Source organism: Parasteatoda tepidariorum, chromosome 8, assembly GCF_982258835.1.
Source record: "Parasteatoda tepidariorum strain Cologne lab strain chromosome 8, Ptep-v5.0, whole genome shotgun sequence".
NCBI classification, from domain to species: Eukaryota; Metazoa; Arthropoda; class Arachnida; order Araneae; family Theridiidae; genus Parasteatoda; species Parasteatoda tepidariorum.
Window position 1 is genome coordinate 80,122,794 of NC_141762.1, and position 17,323 is coordinate 80,140,116.

Genomic DNA, 17,323 nt, shown 5'->3' on the forward strand with positions numbered 1-17,323 from the left:
TAAATAGTTCAGAAAAAAATAGTGTTGCAATTATATCGCTTTGGCTATATGATATCATTTTGATAGTTTTTATTTGTCAGTTAATTTTTTCTAAATTCTCCAGAAAAAATAGATAACCCTTTTTTTTCTTCTCTTTTACATAATATATACATAGAAGTAAATAAGAGTTTATGTCGTTGCTATCGTCTGTGTGTTACTTGTGTAAATAGTAAATATTTGTTGTTGATTGTAAATATTAGTATTGTATTCTATAAAGTTAAAAAAAAAAACAGGTTGATTTATTTATCTTTGTGATTTGCTTAATTTCTGCTGATTTTTTTCTTGTGCAAAATCATGTTGGCTAAAATCATTACATCGTAGAATTATTTATTTAATAAATCTAACTATTGCTTTGTGCTTTTGGAAAATATTAAGGTTTTATTTTTAAATAAACCAATATGAAAAAGTTAAAACATCCCAGCTAAAAATAAACAGCAGAAAATCTACAAAAAAGTAATGCAGTTTGAAGGCGGTGGTGTTGGCCAATTCCGCTATAGAATTTCTAAACGGGAAACACTGCAAAATTACTGCAGTTTGTAAACTGCAGTACTTTTGTAGTAGTATCAACCTCAAAATTTATTTTTACAGTAGATATACAGAAATACCAGTATTTCGCATTTGCTCGAAACAAATCTTCAAAGTGAGCAGTTTTATAAATCTTATGCTCATTTAGGTTCAATTGAAAATACTGTGAGTTATTGTTTTTCAAACAAAAATATTTGCCTAACTTTAAAAACTTTATTTTCAAGCAATAAAAATGTTATATTGTTTCAAATTATCTAAATTTATTTAAGACAAATTTAAGAAATAGACTGAAATTAATAAATTTTTGATAGCGAGGTTTGAAGCTAAAGAATCAAAAATTTAATATCCATTTTCAAATTTACCATGGATTTAATGTTTCATTTTTTTTTTAATTTATGATTTTAAAGTGAACTTACTTAAACTACAGTAATTTCTTAGACAATAGCTAAAAGTTTTTTTTTACATAAATTTCCAATAAATTACTTCACATAAGCTGCAAAATAACAGCAGTGTTCTTACAGTTAAGATAGCACTACAAAAAATCTTCAGTTAACTGTAGAAAAACTAAAAAACTACTTCAGTTCTGTAGAGAAACTGCTGTTTAATTTCATCTGAGATAAAATATTTACTTTTCTAGAAGAAGCCTCAGCAGTTAAATATAATACCAAATATATTAGAATGTTATTTAATTTGTAACATAAGTAATAGTTTTTTAAAAACATACCGTTATTTCTGTCACTAGGTAGAACATCAAAAAATCTAAGATAATTAAAAAAAGCCTAAAAAATAAAGGAATTTTAACTATTGTCTTTATTTATGTTTCCTCTTAGAATGACGTCTTAGTCATTTTTTAAACTATAATAAAATGTATAAAATGAAATACCACAAATACGAGCAAAGGAGTAAGTAAAGAAAATACCACAGATACCAAGAAATAAAAAAACATGTTTAGAAATTTTAATTTAGCTTTCTCTTCAGCTTCATAAAATTCCCAGCATTTTAAAATGAAATTTTCAGAAGTACTGACATGCTTAGGCTATATACTTTAAATTTAAAAGAAGTGGTGGAAAATTTAGGGTCGCCTTAAAATAGGATTGTTCTTATAAGCAGTTAGTAATTTTTATTTATGGTAGACAATATTGAAACGAACAAATGGAGTCACCTGTCGCTTAACATTCTTCACTAAGAACTTCTATGATTTATTACTGAGGTTTTAACACAAGTTCACGTACCTAGAAAAGGCCATCAATTATAATTCTGAAAACTTTAAAGGGAGTTCTGTTGAAACCACTTTACCTTTGTTGCTGCTTAGATGAACAATTTCTATAAATAAAATAAGAAAATAAAGTTAAAAAAAAACAAATTATATTTTTATTATATACCTAAATCAGGATAAATATTATTTAAATATCTATACCATAGATATTTAAATAATATTTATCCTGATAGATTCTATAGCATTATAAAGTGATTTTCTTAATTATAAAATATTGCTAAAGTTTTGTATGTAAAGACAATGTCTTTAAAAAATGAAAATGAGATCATAAGAATAACAATTAGGAATATTGCATAATGTTATGATAATATCAATAAATTTTAAAAAATACTACTTTTATTACAGGAAAAGAAAAGAAAAACACTGATTAACGTATTTCTTACATAATGTAAAGCAATATTTAAAGACAAATAATGTTTTAAAAATGTTTAATTCTATGATTGAACTATTAGTTAACTATGATTGAAATCTAAGTTACAAAAAATATTAAAAGAAATATGACAGAAAACGTTAAAACAAATACGTTTTTAGTGAAACATCAGAAAGAATTTTTATTCCTAATTATTGGATTAAAATGCAGGCCAAATTTAAAATAATGGATGAAGAAATGCAACACAGTAAATTATTTATGTATGGCGGCGTTTGTGTAATTTCATACCTTGTAACATATATATATTAGTCAATTAATTTTTATGCATGAAATATAAAATAAATTATTACATAAATAATACAGTTAAAAGAAAATAATGTAAAGAAAGTAATACAGTTAAGAAATGCTATAAAATAATATTTCAATTAAGATATAAAAATATTAATAATAATTTTTTTCACGTGTACTATATATATTCCTCACAGCTTTTTTTTTCTCATTAGCTACTTAATACCTCGTTAAACAGAGGATAATTCTTAGACAACCGTTAATAAATATTTCCAAAATACACCCAAAAGCTTGTCTTAAAAAGTCCCATTCTTTAAAATAATTAGTTTAAGAATCTTGAAAAAATGCGATTTCTCCTTTTACACGAAAATAACCATGATTTACGCTCGTAAGAAACAAAAGATTTTTAACAAGTATTTTGTGTAGAAATATGCATTATGTACTTCTTATTGGAGTTCATTTTTTTCCTAAACTACTAGATTTTCCTGCATACCACAAACATATTTTTAAGCATATTACAGTGTATTCATTATAAAAATTCTTTGAAAAAATATAATGTAAATAGTTAAGATTGTTTTTTTTTAAGTTTTCGCTACGCGCTATTAAAAAAAAACAAATAGTGCTTAAGTATTTAAATCCACAAGAAAGATGTAACTTATACACTTAATTAAATATAGCATTTCGCAGTAAAATACGGCGTGTGATTTCGATCATAATATAGCATACATTGAAATATAGAAATAAGTTTATAAATTGCTCGTTTCTAAACATAAGTTTGGTGAGATTTTGCTACTCTTGATTATAATTATTAAAAGCATTTAGTAATTTTAAAATGCTGCGAATTTTTATAAGAATACACTGTACTTAATTTCGAACCAAAATATGATACAGAGTACCGGCACTTAAGGTGCTTCATTCGTAAAATTTACTTTACCGTTAAATTAATTTTTTCTGAAGAATCCTTAATTAGTTTTTACTGTAAAATTTTGAATATTAAAATGAATTTTCGCTGTAATATTTATTTAATTAGGATGGTACGGAAATACTTTAATTATGGCTACAAAAGTTACTATATATATATAAGATTTTTGTTCTATAACATGCCTGGTAAAGATGAATTTTCCGGTAAAATATAGAAATTTACTGTAAAATCTGGCACTCTGAGTTTCAATAACTTCACCGGAATTTGATCCGAACATTTTTACAGTGTTGATGATACTGGCTTAAACTAATTCAATATTTTAAAAAAAGTGATAACACAATTTTTCATTTTTGCAAGTCTTCGACTTTTTATAAAATTAACATTTTGCTATTGTTTCATAATCAGCATTAAGGATAGCTACATGCAGTCAAATCCTATCCTGATATTTAAAAATAGCTATTGAAAATTCCTAACAGCTGTGCAAACAAGATATTATTTTATAAAAATCATTCCTCGGTGTGAAGAAAGATTGTCTGAATTAGAATTTCGCATTCAATGTTGGTATCATTCAGTTTCAAACTATTTACTGAAATATATTGCTTTGATTTTTCTTTTTTCATTTTTATCGTTATATTCTTTTCATCATTGTATAGTCTCAGAAATATATTTTCCTATCAAAAACATAAAAACATTATTATTTTAGCCGCTAAAGTATTATGCTTTTTTCAAGATTTATTATTTTCCAGTTTCGATCCAGTATATCGTACGGTTTTCGGTAAAGAACATTTTTTACCATGGCGGTTTTGAAACCGCTTACAACTAATATAAGAAACTATGAATACTGAACTATACTGTTTTTTGTTTCACCATTTACAACTAGCATGTTTACAAAACCATGAAAAAGAAATTTAACAGGACTTAGGAGCTAGGTTTTTCATTAGATAATGTGCAATGGAAGGCCTTAGAGTTGTGTTAGCAGTTGGAAATTCAGAATAAAAAGTTATAAATAGATTTTTGTTTTCGATTAGAGGCGGCGGTGAATTAATAAGTCTGCATTAGTATTGAAATAAAAAGTATCCGTTACATTGATCTATAAGAGAAGAACGAATATTTTCTTCTCATTTTAAAAGATTAAGTCTTTGATTTATTTTAAATGTAATTCTATTACTAAAAATCCGCTTAAGTAATGAAAGATATTTTAAAAGGTGGGAAATAAATATGAAATGCCAATTGTGGCATCACAAGCATGAATGATTCACGGGACAGAATATAATTTATTAATAAAAAAAAACAGAGATACCCTTGACCACGTCAGTGTCCTTCGGTCATTTGATCGAGAGAACCCTGCCTAATTTAATAAAATATTTCGTTGGTTGTTAGTTAATCACTTACAAACATCTACATGCAATTCTGAAGAATATAGAAGAGATTGGTCCTTAGCTACGATTCTCATGATGTCAAATAAAATATAATAGAAGGCTCATTCGTTGGGATGAGTCCTGACACGGCTGCCAAGTTATTGTTTAATTCGGTGTTGCTGCTCAGCCTGCAATCTCTCCTTCAAGCCATGGTCTCCATTCAACTGATGAACTTGGCTTTATGAATGACATGCCTTGAGGAAGCTGCATTTCCGCACACGGACACCATGCAGGAATGTTTCTTGCCATTCAACTCATCCTTCCGTAACATCACGCTGAGAAAGTCAAATTAGCGTCATTTTTGGCACCACACTCAACAACGTTGGCGAAGGTGACGCCAACGTTTACACTTACACTATTACACTATTACAATTCACCTGAAACAATTGCAATCAATGTGTTACAAGTAGATCCTGTATCTTTGGTCTAATTTGGTGATTTTCCATTGGGCATAGTGTATATAGTTTTATTGTGAGATTCTCAGTGTCAATAAATTTTATACGAGCCAAGTGCATTAAAATTATATAAATTTCCTTCTAAATCATATTTTTATTTGAAAAATATATGTATTGAAAATTTTAACAAGTATCGTAGAATTCAAACTCACGCAGGTACGTTTCGCAGTTCTGAGAAGAATTTCAATTAGTATAGACTGTTTGTAATTCACGAATTTTCATGATACTTTCATTTTCCTATCCAATACCCAGGTTAAAATTTTTGCTGGAATTTGTTTGCTAGACAAGCATATAATGCTATGTAGCAGCTAAAATACCAGCATATACTACCATAAATCTTTGCTGGTTCCAGCATAATTACTAGCATTCCATACCATGAATTGGCACACTTTATTGCTGGTCCAGCATACAGAAACCAACTTGTGTTGCTTGAATATCTTGCTGGTCCAGCATAATAAACCAGCTTGTGTTGCTTAAATATCTTGCTGGTCCAGCATACATTAACCAACTTGTGTTGCTTGAATATCTTGCTGGTCTAGCAACAATCAAGACCACAACTTGCTTGTTTTTTATGCTTTACTAGCAATAATTCCATAGCAACAGATGCTTTTTTTATTGCTATTCCAAGCATAATTCTCTACCAACAGTTGCTTGAATATCTTGCTGGTCTAGCAACAATCAAGACCACAACGTGCTTGTTTTTTTATGCTTTACTAGCAATAATTCCATAGCAACAGATGCTTTTTTTTATTGCTATTCCAAGCATAATTCTCTACCAACAGTTGCTTGGAATCTTTGCTATTCTAGCATAAAAATCCGACCACCAGTTGCTTGAAATCCCTGCTATTCTAGCATTACTTTCCTACCACCAGTTGCTTGATATCTCTGCTATTCTAGCATTATTTTCCTACCACCAGTTGCTTGAAATCTCTGCTATTCTAGCATTACTTTCCTACCATCAGTTGCCTGGAATCTCAGCTATTCTAGCATTATTTTCCTACCAACAGTTGCTTGATAACTTTGCTATTCCAGCATTACTTTTTTTACAATCAGTTGCTTTAAATTTTTGCTATTTATATTACTATTATTAATTTCTTATAATCTTTGCTATTCTAGCATTAATTTTCAAATTGTTGCTTTAAATTTTGTTATGTTTAATGCTTTCCTACTAGCAATTATTTTTACTCTTTCTCTACTATGAAGCCCACCTCTCAGGCTTGCTTTTTAACAGTAGGATTATTATGTGTGTATCTAGGATCCCCCTTTTTTTTTTTTAACAAATATTAAATATGGTGCAAATATACCTTTTTTGATATTAAATAACAAAACCACAGCTGTATGTCTAACCACAACTCATTTAAATTTTGTGTAAAATATATAATTACCAGTAATCATTTGATTGATATTCATATAAGAGAAGACAAATAAGGAAACTTAAAAAAGATTTATTTTGTTTAAGAATCATTAACTTTAGCAATATTAAAACATATATCCTGGATTTTATCAGATATATATCTGTTTCTTTTCTTCATAGCCTCCTCCATTTCTGTGGCAGTAACTCCTCTTTTCATTAGATATTCTCTCATCTGACCTGAAATAAAAATAAAATGTTAATATGGAAAAAGGCAAATAAAAACAAGTTTTTAAAAAACAATAGCACTTGGAAAAGTCTTAACTTTGCTAAAAAAATCTGTTTGTTAAAGAGCAAAAATATTCCAGCTGTGGATGAATTGATGTCTATTTCTGAATAGTTAAAAGCTGAACTTTGTAGTAGTTCTGGTAGTTCTTCAGTAAAAAATAAACAACAAATTTTTAAATCTTTACAAAAATTTCAATTAAGACAATATTTAGTTTGAACTTTCACAATTTTAAACATTTATGTAGAATCTAAGTGATATTTTAAACATCTTTCACTGTAAAATTTTACATTAAGTAGCAGGAAAGCTTCTGCAATTTTTTATATGAGCATGTTAGTCGCTACATTGCCTTTACCTGGGTGACGAGTATGTTGTGTAATCCCTGCCATTCAGATATGTATGACGTTCTTTTTTTTTTTTTAAATTAATAGAATTTTCAAAGCAATTTATGAAATAAGCTCTGATATATAAATATTGGATATATAACACAAAAATATATGCATTATACATTATTGGTATTATCTCATTACGTCCTGACAATATTTGAATTTTGGCCTCATAAGAAACTGAAGCGAATACTCCAATAAAATAGTAAAGTTAAACAGCAGAATTTATGTTTTAACCAAATAAACACCTTTTTCGTATCTAAAAACTTAGTGTAGGGAAATATTTTATCAAATTTATAACAAATAGAACTACACTGTCTCCACTACTTAAATTAGCAAAGTTGCAAAAGGCAGAGAGCATATTGTAATTAAAACTGTTGTGATCAGGATTAATTAATGATATCAGAGCCAAAGTAAAAACAGTCATTTATGTAATTTCAATCAGACACATTTGTTAAGGCATTCATAAATTAATAAAATAACTTTCAACTTATAAATTAAAATAGTTCTCATAACACACTGTTACATTCCCAGTCTTTGCCAATGCAGTCAAAGGAAACAGAATATAAACAAACAATATGACAAATTTTGAGACTTCAAAGGAAGTGGTGTTCAGCAAGTGTGGAATTTAAAATAAAGAAGTCAGGCTTCAGAATATATTTTTAGTAAATGGATTGACATTTACTTTCCTTCTTTTGCTAATACTATTGACACTGAAATAAAATTTCAGATGATTAATTTTAATTTAATTGATTTTAATTCAGATAACTGGTAAGAAAGGCAAATGTTATATTATTCAAAAATTACAAAGATGTTAAAATCTCAATTGTGAGTTTTTTTGTAATTTATTAATGCATCTATTGCACAGCAGTATACACCTTTTATGTTATAAAAAAAGTTTATCAAATGAATAAATACCTTACTCAATAAGCAATGCTTAAATATGCTAAGACCATTTTACAAGGAGTAACCCTATATTTATTTATTAGGAGAAGTAACCCTATTAATTCCTTTTTTTTTTCTAAAAGATTTTCTGTAAAATGGATTGAGTAATAAACTCTCAAAATAAAAGTAAAATTTAAAGAAAAATAAATAGTACTTGATTTAGTATATACTAAGGTTAGTTGGTTTAAATTAGATATTTTAATTTTTTTAATTACAACGTCATACAAACATTGTTTTAAATTATTTTAATATTTTCAAAATGCTTTTTTTTTACATTAAGATATTTTAACAAAAAATATTTAAAATTCATTTGTCTTTCCATTTTATATTTAATCTAATGCTACACTGTGTTTTTAAGAGGATGTCATACCATGGGAGTAATTTTTCATCACAAATTTTGTTTCAATTCCAAAACTAGACCTGAAAAATAACTGTGCACCACTATGGGAAGTCAAAAAAAAAAAAAAAAAAAAAGGAGAGAGAGAGAGATGAAACTTAAATAAAAAAAACTAGTACCTTTTCCCAATCGTTATATGCATATAGTATACATATAACCATTTAATGATCCAAAAACATCAAAATTGAGACTCAAGATAACAGAATTTTCAATTCTATGTCTCCATTATGACTTGTACAGTACTCTGTCAAGCTTTTTCTGAACGATACTTATTTTGTGAAAATTTAGATATAATTTTTGAAAATTAAAAATTATATTAAAAAATCAACACACAATTATAATAAAAATATGGATTTATTGTTTCCTACGATACACATAATAAAATTTTAAGAAAAAATACTTTGTGAAACGACCATTTTTTCCTGAAGTTGAATTTGTGAAGGTACCGCTAAATGGTAGTAAATTCGGTTTGGACAGACTCCTGTTGCAGGTAACTTAAATTTTACTGATGGATCAAAATTTTGATGCTTCAGTATCTATCAATTTGGCTTGGAAAGATTCATGTGGAAGGAGAGTTCCATCACAATTCCCATATTTCAAAGTTGCAAGGAATAGATTAAATGTATTTTGCCTCTCCAAATATTTAAAAAGAAAGTTCTTTTAATTTAGTATGTTTAACAAATTTTTCACATATTTATATTTTTATTGTTAAATTAACTTTTTATAGTCATATTATCTCTAATATGAATCTTTTGCAAAAATATATTTGAAACTAAGTAAAAAATGTCCAAATGAAAAGGACCTATTGCTATCAATTACAGAAAGAAAAAAAACGGGGGAAATAATTCTTGGAGTTTTCTTTTTCCACAACATAATTTTGTTTAAAGTTTCCTTAAGCAAAGCAACCCCTCATTAAAAACAATCATCCCTCCAACACAAACACTAGATGGCGTGATCAAAACCTTGATTAACATACAATTTTAAACTAAATACTTAAGTACTTCACTTACTTCCTGCCAATTCTCACACCCTTCTGTCCATGCTGTCAGTTTATTGGCTCCTGTAATGTCCTCTTCAATGGATTTTCTAAATCAAAATAAAACATTCACATTATAAATTTAAAGTTATAAATATTCATAAAAAAATAAGTTTTATAAATAGTTATTGGAAAATGGGAGATTAACCAAATTTAATATGAATTGTAGTATATTCTGAGAGAATATACATATTTCTAACTGAAATGCTAGGTAGAAAACATAAGTTAGTTACTCTAAGTTAAGTCACGATTAGAGCAAATGAACACATAAAGAATAAGTGTTAAAATTTAAAAGTATTGTTCATTGGTTTAAGTCTCAACTTAAATAAAAAAATTTTAGAGAAATCAGCAATTTCAAAATTCATAAAGCATTCAAATACAAGTTTTTCCAAATATCCATTGATATTCATAGCTTTGAAATTTTTGTTAATATATTGCTGTGTTAATAAAGCAAAATTGCATTAATACTCGGACGGCAATAAATTATAGCATTTTCTAAATAACAGGTATAATAGAAAAAAATTTTTGGTAAAAATTTTTTAGAACTACGAACAAAGTAAAAATATGTTGTTTTTTTTTTCATCCTTCATTTACGTCTTCATTACAAAAAGCGGTATTATTTAAAAGAGAATGGATTTATTTTGCAAAAAGCATTTCAACTAATTCCTATAAAATACAATCCTTATACACCATATTTTCATTATAATATAGGAATGTCACCTTTTAAAGTGAAAATACAGCAGGTAGATTAACTAAGAGCCACACATGTATTTGCTCATGTAGACAGCATATATGCTAATTTTTATGTTCTACGAGTTGTGATCAGTAAATTCAGTGTAATTTTTTTATCAGTAAACTTGATAATATGCTTTCAGAAAATCAAATACTTTTAATTGTTAGACACAAAATAAAGAGCATATAGAAGTGGTTATTATAACTAAAAGCACAATTCAAGAGTCTGAATATCGTATTAAATGTAATCAGGATTTTAATAACCACATAGCGATAGTAGTTTTAACTGTCTAAAAGCAGTCAAAACCCCATTTGAATTTATAAAAAATCAGAGAAAATAAGGTAAAACTAAGCGTTAATCACTGAAATTTGCATAATAACACAATAAAAATATTTGCTTTTTTAAAACCATTTGAAATTCCAGAGCAATAACAATGGAAAAAGCAATTGAGAAACAACATAGATTTACTTGTGTTTAAGCTTTCCCTTGTTGCATATCAACAGTCAGCAGTCTACATCTGGCTCACTAGTCGCAGGCTGTGCACCACTATAATATTTCAAATATAGAGCAAAAGAAACAGCATTAAAATAAATAGAAGTAGATACCTACACTAATAAAAATAAATCTAATTATAGATGAAAAAGCTGAAGATAAATTCACAACACCTTTTGTTATAGTGATTTTATTTTAATCAACCAACTTAAATTTTTTAAAATTTCCTACATTTTCTTTTTGTTTACTTTGCAAAATAATTTTTTAAATCCCGGCTGTGAATTCGTGAATTTATTATAAATCAATTTAAACATTTCTAATGTTAGCTATAACAAAATTTTAAAAAAATATTGATTACATTGATATAACAATGCTCAAAAAAATTAATGATTTTTAAAATGTTTTAGTCCTTACATATTTATTAAATTTTTTTTTTTTAATGTATTTACTTATTTAAAATTATGCAAATGCCATTGACAAATCAAGCATGTTTTTCAAAAAGATTCAAATAAAAATAGTTAGGTTAAAAATAAATATTTGAAATAATTGATAGACATTTTTTATAGACTCTAATTTGTAATATATTTTTGGTAATTCTAAATCACAAATTTGATTCATTATTAAATTGTTCAAATTATTAATTGTAAATCACAAAATTGTTCATTTTTAAATACTCTGAAATTAAAATTCAAAAGTTTTGTTTACTTAATATTTCCATTAGAAAATATTATCTTAAATAAAATAAAACAGTTAAATTTTTTTTCCTTCTTTTTACAAAAAGAATTTATTTTAACATTACATTTCAATAGAATAGGATAACAGCAAGCCAAAATTTTAATCATAACTGCGAATAAATAAATTTTAAAATAAAAAATTATTTTAATAGAAATTATACAAACGTTACTTTAACATTATCTTCAAATGCTAAAACTATTATACAACGTGACGCAAACAATTAGAGAAATTAAATATGATTTAAAAGCTAATTTCGTCACACAAAAAAATTAGGACGGCAATATAAGTATTTAAGATGCAACATTTTTACTGTAAACTAAAATAAGACTTAAACAGAATCTTTCTTAAAAGAATTCAAAATGTAAATAGACTGCTAAGCCTAACTTGATTGCTATTCAATGCTAATAACAACATTATAATATAGATAATAAATGCGCACGCATTATTTAAATGAAACTCAAATCAACTATTAATAATAAAGATAAAGTACATTTAAATAATAGTGATAATAATAAATAACATAAAGAAAACTCACCTCATTCATATGAATCTGCCGCCGCCATGTGTGTAAACAATTGGAGCAAGGTGCAAACGAGTTTAGTCATGAAGAGAGCGCACCAGTTTTACGGATCAAAAGTTGAAAAAGTTCAGTAAAAATTGACTAATTGAAGGGAGTAAAAGAACGTTCAGTCTATTTAGTCTCAGAGAGCGCATTTTAATAGAATTTTATTAAAATGTACATTTTTTTCTTTTCTTTTTTTTCTATGTTATTACTTGGATGCGCTTTTTATATTGCATATAAATATTTATGAGAAAAGCAACAAATAGAAAAAACAAATTAACTCAATTAACTAAATATAATCGATGAAAAATAGTTTTATTGAATAAAATTTTCAACTTTTTAATTATTTATTTTATTAAGAAACAAATTTATTATGACATTCAGTTATTTATTTAGTTTATCAAAAAATAAAAATAAACATCAATTTTTTTATTTATTTTCCTTTTTTAAACTATCTCGTATTAATTTCCGAGTTGTTTTCTATCAATTATTTATATATAATTAAGGGTTTTATGTTCCTTGTAATAATAAATAAATATTTTAAAATAAATCTACATATTTAATAACTCTATATAAACATATTTAATAAAATGCATATAGATAATAAATAAATATATATTTTTTTATCTAGTTATCGCAAAAATGTACTGTTTCTTAACTTTACATTCACTAAAAAAAAACAGTTTTTGATATTTGCTTTCGAAAATAATGACAGAATTGTGACAATGACAACAATTATGAAGAAAAAAAAATAATAAATAAGGACAACATTGTTCTAACAGTTTTTCTTTCTCTCTTTTTTTATGTACTTGCACATTAATTAAATGCTGGCTAATATGAAGATTTTATTAAAGCTTATTGACGAAATTAAACTTTTAAAATCACAGTGATCAAGCTTAACACTGGATACTGCAAAGATCTCGAAAATTAATTAAATTGAACAATAAAGGACATATTTTTAATAAAAATTTAATTACTTTCTAATAAAAATAAGTAACTAATTTTTTCACGAAATTTTCTTATGTTACGGTGTGATTTGCCGGAAAAGCAAGCTACGAACATTATGAATAGGTCTTTCAAATTTATTTTAAACGTTACTGTTGTAAATATTAGCAAAATAAAGGTGACAGCTATTTTAAATAGTATTTAATATGAACTTAGAAATAAAAAAGGAAAAAGAAGATTAGAAAAATAAACTCGGAATATACAAGAGATGGAAGTTGCCAGATTACGAAAGTGCAACTCTACAAGATAAACAAATATAACGTGAGGCTCGCTGATAGCATGCTCGATTTATAACAGCCTCCTTCGAGCATGAAAACAGTCTATAGTCAATATTGTCACTCAAAGCACTGCAGTCACACCGAGTAATATCTTTTGGGCATGAAACTGAGGTGCTGGAAGTGCCTTCGTCAGAATGTCTGCTCGTTGCTCATGACTTCTGACGTAGCCTAGTTCAAAATGTCCTTTAGCAAACTCATCTTGGACAAACTTGTATCTTTGATCGATGTGCTTAGTGCGAGCGTGAAACATCGGATTTTTGATGTACTTGATGGTACTTTGATTATCAATCTGGAGGATTGGTAAAGAGACGTCGTTGGCTATCTCGGCAAACAGGCGCTTTAACCATATCAGATCTTTTGTCGCATCCGCTGCTGCCATAAACTCTGCTTCTGTTGTTGAATTAGATATAGCCTCCTGTAATTTACTTCTCCAAGTAATTGCACCTCCACCGTGGAAAGATATCACACCTGTGCGAGATCTTCGAGTTTCAGCACAACTGTTGTTATCTGCATCACTAAACAACATAAGGCTTCTATCATCTGTACTGCTATATACAATACCATGTGCAACGGTAGTACGAAGATATCTGAATGTAGTCTGCACAATTTCCCAATCAGTTTCTGTGGGATTGTCCAATTTACGAGATACTAAACTTACTGCATAAGCAATGTCAGGTCGGGTTCCCATCGCTAAATAAAGTAAGCTACCTACTGCTGATCTGTATGGAATGTGACTGCTAAGAGGATTTGCCTCCTTGATCTTTATCATCCCATCAGCATTCGGAAGTTCATATTCAACTTTCAGATTTGCCTTTTTCACCGGAATGCGTGATGTTTTGGTAGCATCCCCAAAACGCTCTAGCATCTTTTTAGTGAATGCTTCTTGGTGCAAAAAGATTGAACCGTCCTTCAACTGTTCAACTTGTAGACCAAGAAAACAATTTAACGTTGTCACTCTAAGGTTAAAATGTTGCTTGAGTTCGTTCATAAAGGTGAGGAATGATGCTTCGTCTTGTACAGCAACAATACCATCATCGACGTAAATCGCCATCAGCATCTTGTGTCCCGAATCTTTACGAGTGAAGAGGCAGTGGTCAGATTTGCTTTGGGTCATACCATGCTTCTTTAGCACGTCGGTAAACTTGGCATTCCAGCATCGACCAGCTTGTTTAAGACCGTACAAAGGTCGGAGCATCTTGCATATACGTCCGCTTCCGTCATCATATCCTTCGGGTTGATACATGTATATATCCTCAGTCAAATCACCATAAAGGAAAGCTGTCTCCACGTCAATTTGAAATAATTTTAATTTTTCCTTAGCTGCTGTTGCAATTAGAGCTCGAATAGTGTCGTAGCGACACACTGGACTAAAAGTCTCCCCGTAGTCGATATCTTTCGTCTGCGTATATCCTTTCGCGACTAATCGAGCCTTAAATCTTTCGATAGAGCCGTCTGGGTTAGTCTTCACTTTGTAAACCCAGCGATTTGCAAGAATCTTTCTTCCTTCAGGTGGTTCAACAAGTTTCCACGTACCGTGCTTGCTTTGCGAAGACATCTCTTCGTCCATGGCTCGTTTCCAGTTGACATGCATCGAAGACTTCATAGCTTCTTCATATGATTGGGGTTCTGTCAAATTCAGGATGCTGCTGTAGACTTCATAGTCGTTAAATCTGGGTGGGCGGCGTATAGTTGATCGGTCACGCAATCCATGCGTCGTCATCTGTGATAGTTCATCTTCTACATTGCGAAGATTTTCACCCTCCTGCAAGTCAGTACCGTCGGAATTGCCTGAAATTTCAAACTGCATACCAGTTGATGTACTAGTACTGGCACTAGAAGTCGGTTCTGAAGACAAGGAAGTGGGACCTATCTGCTGCTCGTTGAACACCACATTGGCACTCTTGATTGTGTCATTCTTTGATGGTATGAAGACACGATAGCCATCATAATCACAATATCCAACCAAATATCCCTTTACAGCCTTGTCGTCCAGTTTACTTCTGTTGGCATCCGGTACATGTACAAAAGCAGTTGATCCAAAAATTCGAAACTTGTCGATTTTCGGCTTGCGTCCGAACCATACTTCGAATGGAGATTTTCCTGTGATCTTACTTGGTCCAGTTCGATTAAGAATGTAGACAGCCGTCGATGCTGCTTCTGCCCATAAAAACTGTGGTAAGCCTGTATCTTTGAGCATAGTACGAACTGAGTCCATTATTGTGCGGTTTTCTCTCTCAACTGCACCATTTTGTTCTGGTGTGTACGGCATAGTGATTCTTAACTTGATGCCTTCATCATCAGTCAGTTTAGCCATCTTAGCATTTTCGAACTCACGACCGCCGTCTGTAACCAGTTCTTTCACATTTATGCCGTCTTTATTAGCCCGAGTAAGAAACGATCTAACTTTATCAACAGCTTCATCTTTGTGTCTCAGAAATTCTACACTTCGAAATTTTGAATAATCATCTTTGATTACTAGCATGTACTTCTTTCCTCCTCTTGATAAAACTGGCGATTCGAGTAAATCTGCATGTATGATCTCACCTGACTCCTTCGTTTTAAATCGTTTTGATTTGAAAGTCCGTCGGCACTGTTTACCATACCTGCAAGGTTCACAAAAGAGTCCATCATCGAGGAAATCTATACCATTTTGGCGTAAGTACTGTTTCACATATTGTACTCCCTGATGCCCGAGTCTTCTGTGCCAAACTGATAATGGAAACTTTGTCGTTGTCACCATTGTTGTATCTTGGTAAGGTGTTGTTACGTCATCATCGACTAGGTAAGCTGAAGCAGCAGAGCCTCCTTCTGGCTTGACCGGTTTTGCACGTAATTCAAAAAGTCCACTTGATGAACATGTAGCTTCTAAAAGTATATTTTCCGGGTTTTCTTTACGAAAGAAACGACAAACCATGTCATCTGAATCTCCGAAGTTTGAGATTCCTCGTTTCATCGCCTTTGAAGCTGATAGTAAATTTTTGCTGATATCTGGTGCATACAATACATCACTGAGCTCAATAGACTTTTGCAGGGTTCCAACAGTTGCGCACATGTCAATTTCTCCGCAGCCATACGCTGGTATTGTCTGTTTGTTACCAACTACGATTTCTACTGGCTTGTCAAAATGACGATACGTCTTGAAATATTCGGCTGAATTTGTGATGTGTGCTGTAGCTCCATCGTCTTTGAGCCACACATTTCGGCTACTGTCATTTTGGCAAATAAATGCACTACAATGAGTAGTAAGAAAAGTTTCGGTTTTATTACCTGGCATCTTTGGCTTGTCTGGAAAATCAGGACAAAATTTTCCCATGTGCCCTGGCTTATTGCATCTAAAGCAGCTGCCACGGAAGCTTTTCACACCATCATTGGCCTTGCTAAGTTTCATACCTGTAGCTGTTGAAGGTTGAGATTTTCTCGCCATCTGATACTTTGTCCCCTTCCTCCATTTCTTCTCTCCGTTGGCACTGTACCTTGCACCGCTTGTAACAAAAGCTGTTGTAGCATCTTCCTTCATGCATACACTTTGCCTTTGAAGGCGCATCTTTATTTGTTCCATCAGTCTCTCGGATGACTTTTCGGCTTTTGGTAACGAGTCCCATTGTGACTTGAACTCTCTGTATTCGGCATCCGGAAGAATCGATAATATGCGCGGCATAAGCAGATTTTGAGGCAACTTTCCTTCGCCGCTCGCCTCCTGTTCCCGTTGCAACTCGACCCATAACGTACGCAAACGTGCGAGAGACTTCATTACGTCTTCATCCTTTTCTATTTTGAAAGTGAAAAATTGTTGAAGGAGAGTATCCAATTTTACACTCGACACT

The 17,323-nt window shown here is 29.9% G+C and overlaps 1 long non-coding RNA gene across 2 annotated transcripts; it reads right to left on the bottom strand.

Annotated features, from left to right (window-relative positions):
- Positions 1 to 6,722: 6,722 nt before the first annotated feature.
- Positions 6,723 to 12,313, bottom strand: LOC147806473 (uncharacterized). 2 transcript variants are annotated; one of them, XR_015435912.1, is made up of 4 exons: positions 12,190 to 12,313; positions 10,896 to 10,973; positions 9,669 to 9,744; positions 6,723 to 6,884 (listed from the first exon to the last, which is right to left on the bottom strand). It is a non-coding gene; the product is annotated as an uncharacterized LOC147806473 (long non-coding RNA). The 2 variants fall into 2 exon arrangements; XR_015435911.1 differs by lacking the exon at positions 10,896 to 10,973 and having other exon boundaries at positions 12,190 to 12,285.
- Positions 12,314 to 17,323: the final 5,010 nt, after the last annotated feature.